The sequence below is a fragment of the Aulonocara stuartgranti genome (assembly GCF_965226115.1).
Source record: "Aulonocara stuartgranti genome assembly, chromosome: 13".
Lineage (NCBI taxonomy): Eukaryota > Metazoa > Chordata > Actinopteri > Cichliformes > Cichlidae > Aulonocara > Aulonocara stuartgranti.
The window spans coordinates 27188753-27196148 of NC_138949.1; the positions used below are offsets into that span (position 1 = coordinate 27188753).

Genomic DNA, 7396 nt, shown 5'->3' on the forward strand with positions numbered 1-7396 from the left:
CGTAGGAGTGTATATCCATATGTGTCAAAAACACTTATATGGATGCAGTCCTTGGGATTACAGTGATATTAACAGTTCCACATTTTCGTTCTTTATCTGTTTTGTGGACTTAAATGTGTATCTAGAATCCAGTTTAAGTCCAATTAATTTATAAAAAACATATTTTTATAAAAACAAGCAAATTGTAGTTAATTAAATATATAAAAGTTTGCTTAATCACTATATAAATGGTATAGTTTGTAGCATTTACTGTATGGTAATATATAGTAATATTAGGTTTTAAAGATGGTGAATAGTTGCAGTTAAAATAGTAGTATTGTACATTATATTACACTGTGTGATGATGTGTGTGGGTGTGATAGTAGTCAGTTTAATTGATATACTCTTTACTCCTATCTTACTGTAAGATGTGAATATGTGCTATTATTATTTATTAAAGCAGACAGATCGCGTCTGGCTCATGTTATCTGTCCGTGTAGGAGTTCAGGCTGTTCACTCTGATTTATGGCTGTGGGGTCTAACTATGTATATTTACAGTCTCATGACCTGAAAATGACACCCGCTGGGCTGAACAAGTAGGGGAGGAAAGGGCTTTGGAGGGTCACAGACCGTAGTGCACACAAATATATACAGACACACATTATGTGTTTTTATCCAATATGGTCACATAGGGGCATGCCTGCACTTTTTGGATCCCGTGTCTGCAGCACAGATTATTTATTTTAAAGTGTAGTTAACCTTTTGTTGCATTCTGACTAAAATCAAATGTTAATAATTCTATATGCTTTGACATGCATGTAAAGTGAATGTATTTAGTGGTCAAGTTAGACAAAAAATTCAGTGCAATGGCTGTTGCTAATTAAAGCAACAAATAGGAGTGATCCTGGGAAAAGTGGCAACTAAGAAATGCAAATTACCGCACGTCAACACATCAACAGAATGACTCCTGGAGTCAGACTAGTGCAGATTGAGTGAAGTGGAGGGTAAGAAATTGCAGAGCGTTAAATAAGGTGACAGCTGCATGTTTACAGAACCCAAAGCCCAGGGGTGTGGGTGGCGAGGATTGACACTTCAGCTTCAGATTGTCACGGGCCCATTTCCAAAGAGGCAAATGGTCCTTGGCAATAAGTGAAGTTCACATGGGTTGGATTAAACTGCTGATGATAGTTTGTACCTTTGCAGTGTGGTGATAAAAAGGTTGTGGCCATGTGTTTGTGTGATTTGCATGTCTTTGTCAAGCTCTACTTGACAAAATAAATGCCTTCAATTTCTTTCTTTTTTACATTTCATTTCTGCATTGTCAGAACATTCTGTTGATAAATGTCTTTCTTTTACCTATAAATTTGCTCTTTCTGCTTCTTTCTCAACTACCTTTCCTGTGCCTCTCATCTGAGTCCATGTTTTTTTTGGAAAGTGCTGGTCTTTAAGCATTCTCCCTCAGAGTAATATTAGAAGAATGCTGTCAATCTCCTGCATATGGTTTAGTTATGCAGCTCCAGCTCCATATAACAATCACAAAGTAATGAAGACTTAAAGTACACCGAACCAACTAGCCTGACTCTGTTCTAGTTGTTCAAAAGCATGGCAGTCCAACACCTCTGAAGTTCACTAATTTAAGCCTCATACCTTATTTGTTTAGCCACAACACAGTCTTTAATTTACTGTCCAAGCACCAACTCTAACATTACGCTCTTTGACTATTTTTGGCAACCCACCCTGTATCCCGATTTGCAGTCTCAAAATGTGTTTTGTTCTCTTCGGTAAATGTACAGGACATGTGAGATTTGTCTTAATTAGTCATGACTCTCGCTCCAAGAATTTAAACTGAAGTATCAGAACTATTTATTTAACTCTACTCTTGTTTTCCTCTCTCGCCCTTTTTTGTGTTTGGAGATTCACAGATTCTGATTGGTTGTTCCAGGAGGAATAAACGATGTGAAGCTGGGCTCAGAGAAGGGGTCGCTGTGTTTTATGAGCCATTAAAGTTTTATTCATCCCTGTACCGAGGCAGCCTTCGGCCATGGGGTCACCATGCTTTAAATAAACTCCCATCATTCCTCTCCCCCCACCTCCCCAATATCTGCCTTCCCACCCCCTGCTCCCCCAACCCTTTCACCCACAGACTTAATGGACTGTTTATTGTTTGATGTTCAAGTCCGACTTCATCATTTTTTCCCTCTCTCGCGCTCTTTCTCTGTTTTCCGCTCTCCACTAGTGTTTAGCGGTATGGAGGTTTGACTGATGCGGTTTGTCCGTGTATTTGTGTTATATGTGTGGTTCATTTTGCGTGTGAGTGCGAGTCCTTGCATGCATGGGCTCTGCATACATGCAGAATGTCTATAAATTCCTTTGGTGTGCCATGGTTTCCTCTTCATAACATCTTCCCTCCACTCGTCTGTTTCATGAGTGGATGCAAGCTTTTACGGCGTATGACTGAATGTTTAGTTTTTAAAAACAAGGAAAGGAAAGCACATCAGTGAACCACACTGTTGCACTAGTGATGTGCAATGTCTTCATTACTTGATCGTGAGCATGGCTACCAATAACCATTTTGAAGCAAAGGTAAATTAATCCATGCTTTACATTTTTAACATATATAATACTTGAGAAAAAGTTTGCTAGAAATCTGTATACATTCTGAAGTTGCACCCTCATAAATGTGGTTGGAGCTTACATGGATAGGAAAGGAAAAAAGTACTGAAACAATAAGTAGATGTACTCAGAAGTACACATTGTTTAAACTTGTGTGACCACTCTATTGATGCATTTTTGGTGTCAAAGCCCAGGTGTCCTGGGGTGGGGGATGCATAGTTGTCTGGTGAGGAAATTAATCTCAAGTAGCACACATTCCTGCAAGATTCCTATTTAATGTGTGCACTGGATTTCTGCTTACCTCACGCTCATTTAAAAAATTGTCACTGCTATAATTTCCTACAGTTGTAAAATCTGTCCTCGTGGAGTTATAAACCAGAGTGCAGTGTTTTGGCATCCAATAAGCAACTTCTCTATTAGTCAAAGTGGACATCTTGGATCTCACCTGCAGTGATATACCCCACTCCTCCAGCTCCTTCCTGTTGTTTAGTCTTTTAAAAAAAAGGAACAAATCTAAATGCTCATCTTTTCATGGGCTTTCTTCACCATATGCTTATCATTTTTACTTTAAAGATGCAGTAGTTCATCAACCTGGAGCTTGCAAAGCACTTTTTGGCCGAGGGGGACAGAGTGATAGAAGAGATATTTGTGAGGGGGGAGAGATGAAGAGTTTGCAGAGTTCCCTTACAAGCTGTGTTACAACTGACCCTATCCTCAACTTTGGCCCATGACCCTACCAGAGATCTGTCATGAGAGAGGGAGCTGCTTAACACAAAATGGAGCCTGGTGCAAGAGTCAGAAAGAGAGAGAGAAACACAGAGAGAGTGGGGAACAGAGAGAGAGAGACAGAGAGAGAGAGGGGGTGAGAGAGCATTAGTGCACACAGAGGACTCATTTATCCGCTCTCTCACTTGACTTCAGTTTTTTCTTCCTCTCCTTTGCTTTCTCTTTTGTTTTCACTCCACAGACACTGTTGCCCTTTCTCCCAATACATCCCGTCTTTTTTCCCTCTGCCCCCCTCCCCTTCCCTCCCAATCTTCTCACCCTCATCTGGTTGATTTTGGACAACAGCATGCCATCATCAGCAGCCACCACCACCACAGGTACGGATTCATGGCGGCAAGGACCAGCAGGATTCTGGGAGGGAATTTGTGAGATGAAGCTTTAATGAGAGCGAGGCCTCGTCAGCCTGGAAGAAATGTATGCTAATGATATGCACACACCAAAAGGACCCTGGGTAGGCAAGGCAAGTGCTGGCCGAGCTCCCGCTGAGCTCTGAGGAAGATGAGCAGCTCAGGTCAGAAGAATAGCAACAAAAACGCCTCCTCCTCCTCCTTTTCTTCTTCCCTTTTCTTCAATCCGCATCCAAAAGGGCAGAGAAAAACTGGTTAACTTAAACCCTTAGAAATGAGGTTGTGTTGCCACATGATGCTGCTGTTGATGTATTTTAGTTTCTGGATTTCTCATTTTTTCCTTTTCTTCATCTTTGCAAGCACATTGACATTGTGGGTTGAATTAGCTGGAGATTAAACACATCTGTGGTTTACATCCAGACTTTCCAGAATTTTAACTGTCATAAATAATGACAGTTAAAAATGAAATTGTGCTCCAGAGAGATGCAATGTGTGTCCTCTAATTGTGCTCAAAGTTGTCTTTAATAATAGAAAAATTGATATTAATTTGTTTTGATACTTCATTTAGAAATTTAAACTCACCACACCCCTAGTTAATAATGGTGTATGGGCAGTATTTAAATGAAATGACCTGTTTTCATTCAGGAATAAAGTGTATTTGTTATTAATTAAGGAAAGATGCTTGTTACTGGAAATAATGTTGCTAAATGCAATTTATATTTATTTCAGTGTTATCAAGTATGTTTCAGTTACTGATTCACATGCATTTTGTTTTTATTATATATTTTAGTGCCAAACTTTTAATTTATCCTGAAATTATGCTTGAATTAATAAATAAGCCATGTATTTTGTAGTAGCCTTTATTAAATAAATGAATATTTTGGAATGCAAGTAAATAATGTCTGATATTTCTGTTTATTTAATGATCAGATCTGTTTTCTGGGGAGACTTTTCAGTAACGTTATTTCCTTTTATCATAGATTTTATTTACAATTGTGCATTAATTTTTTTAAATTATTATTATGTTAACGGGAAAGTAAATAAAAAAAATCACTTCGTTTAAAGCGTCTTTTAGCGCTATATAAAATTATCTAATTCACTTGTTACCAAACTAAATGAACATTTAAGTGTTGATTTAAAAAAAAAAACTATGCAGAATTCACATCAGCACTAACGTTACGGTGCAGTCCCTGCTCCCCTCTCCTCTTCTCTGTTTCTTTGCTCGGAGTATCGCTCCTGCAGGAATTACTGGCCTGTCTGATCTGATTGCCGCTTGAAAAAAAAAGGAAGGAAGAAAAGAAAAACGAATAAAGGACGAAGCGAGACATCAGCGCGACGATCTCGACGGCGTTAACTAGTGATCGTAAAAAGCGCCAGAGTCCAGCCGCATCAGAAATGGAAACCTCTTTTTCCACCGTCGCCTTCGGGGGTGAATAAACAAGAGGAAACGGGATGAGAAGTGGGGAAAAATCCATTGAGTCTTGGGAAGAAAATGAGAGTGGCACCTGATGATGTCGACTTTGACACGTGTTAATTGCTGCTCAGCTCTCCTCATCAGGGAGTCTCAAATTATTTTAGCGCTCCGGGCCACAGCGCCTTGTTTGCTTTGCTGAGGAAAGGAAGCAAGCTGGCCCAAACTTCAAATGGTAAGGCTCGAATCGCTTGGGTAGAATAATCTGATGCTATATATATATATATATATATATATATATATATATATATATATATATATATATATATATATATATGGAAAACAAGAGAGCATGCATAGAGGGAAAAGGATATCTTAAAAAAAAATTAATAAAAATTTTAAAGAGAATTTGCAACTGTATTAAATAAAGCTGGAAATATACTTTATTGGTAGAAGTATACATTTTAAATTATCGAAACACAGTGATGTTTCACTTAATTTCACATCACTTATTTCTTAAATCAAATTGAGTTCATTAAAAATAAAATATAATGCCTCTGTTTGGAATTTGTTTGCTTGGTTGTCAATATGTAAGACGGGAAGATATTTTATTTGATGAATTAGATTTTCTTCTTTTCTCTCTGATAATCCAAGATTTACAGTGAAATATTGCCTCTATTGCTAAATCAATAATAAAGTCAATGCTATTCTCAGATAAAATGGCTTCATCGATAGGAAAATCAGACAAAACTGCTTCACTGCACTTCTGGCTACATTTAAACATGTAAGTAAATAAATAAATCTGACTTGCACCTAATAAAATGTATTCAAAATCTCAAATCCCTTTTCCTCATGTGATTATATTTACATCTGTCTGCAGCTTTGATTTCAGTTTCCTGCTGTATCCTCAGCTTTTACCAACAACGCTCCTCTCAACCAGCATACTCAAATACACAGTTTTACTTCAGTGCCTTAGAGCACCAATACTCATTTTCTCTACTTCACACTTCTTACCTGTTGACATGTATTTATAAGGCCTTGCATGGTGAATTATAAAGCCTTTGTTATTGCCTGGCTTGGGGTTGGCCACTTGTTTATGACACCAGTAATGGTGGTAATTGTTATTGTTGAGATTACCTGTCAAGAGGACCTGGACAGTGAGCTTGGAGAAAGCGTTGCTCTCTTGACAAGGGGTGACAGGGGTGTGGGGAAGAGGATGTGGGGGGATTGGGGGTTGGAGGCGAGGCTGGGATGCCCTGATGACTTCGCCGCTGATAATCAGCCACCGTGGCCTGTGGGATAATTCAGCTGTCAGTGCCACCTAACAGGGCCCAGCATCAGCCGGCCGACCCCAGCTGGCGTCATTCATTTGGACTGAAGATGGGGATGAAGGCCTGAGGAGGGGTGAAGGGATGCAGGAGCAGAGAAATAAGGACAGCGTCTACATATCTGATTGCCAGAGTTGGCCTTTGAATGCAGTAATTTAATTATCATCAAACATTTTTTATAGTTTTTGAAAAAAATGTCTTTTAAATTTTGCTCCTAAAAGTGCCTTTTTCAAATTAACAGCTGATTGAATGTTTAAACCTCGCTTTGGTGAAAAACTGAGGTATTAAATATGTTTTAAATTGTATTTTACATAAGGTCTTATTTTCTTTGTATAAAAAAACGGTTTCAGTTTTTTCGCAAAGGCACATTGTAAGTCCTCACAACACTGCACCCCGATTGGCTAACAACATAGAGCAGGTCCTTTATGCCATATCATCTAAAAGCTTTGTGAAGAATTTCTGCAACCAGGACTGAACAGGCGAATGCAGTAATTCTTGAGATGCTCACGTGCATCTTAAATCAACATGACGCTACAATAAGTGTATTTTGCTGAAAATGAAATTACTTTTAAATTGAGCCACTACAACAAATTCAAAGCTTAATAATATAAAGGTTAATTGCATGCAATATGTCATGTATAGAAATTGTTGAAAATGTGACTACCTATTTGCAACCTTTTAAGCTCCTTCCTAATTCCTTCTGTAAAAGCAGACTCGTTGTCTTCCTGGACACGTGTGCATCATAAAGAGGGCAGCAGCAGCTAAAATGGCAGGCAAATCACTTTTCGAATGGTTTTGGAGCAGCTATCAGTGTCATCCCTGAAAGGCTGTCTTTATCAATGATACTGGCTGATATGGTGGGGGTGTGGAGGTTGGTGGAGGGCGTGGGGCGGGGGTTCTATCTGTCTTTGGAATCTTTCACAGTTTAGGGC

The 7396-nt window shown here is 38.8% G+C and overlaps 2 long non-coding RNA genes across 8 annotated transcripts in view; both read left to right on the top strand.

The window, feature by feature from the left end:
• LOC309720304 overlaps positions 1–4669 on the top strand; it is a 100505-nt gene extending 95836 nt beyond the window's left edge. For 6 of the 7 annotated variants that reach the window (XR_014280458.1, XR_014280460.1, XR_014280461.1 and 3 more), the window contains one exon: positions 1894–4669. This is a non-coding gene — a long non-coding RNA (uncharacterized lncRNA). The remainder of the gene's footprint in view (positions 1–1893) is intronic. The other variant, XR_014280459.1, reaches the window with a different exon arrangement.
• Positions 4670–4914: 245 nt separating this feature from the next.
• LOC309720305 lies at positions 4915–6331 on the top strand. The gene is made up of 3 exons (XR_014280465.1): positions 4915–5371; positions 5851–5920; positions 6017–6331. It is a non-coding gene; the product is annotated as an uncharacterized lncRNA (long non-coding RNA).
• Positions 6332–7396: the final 1065 nt, after the last annotated feature.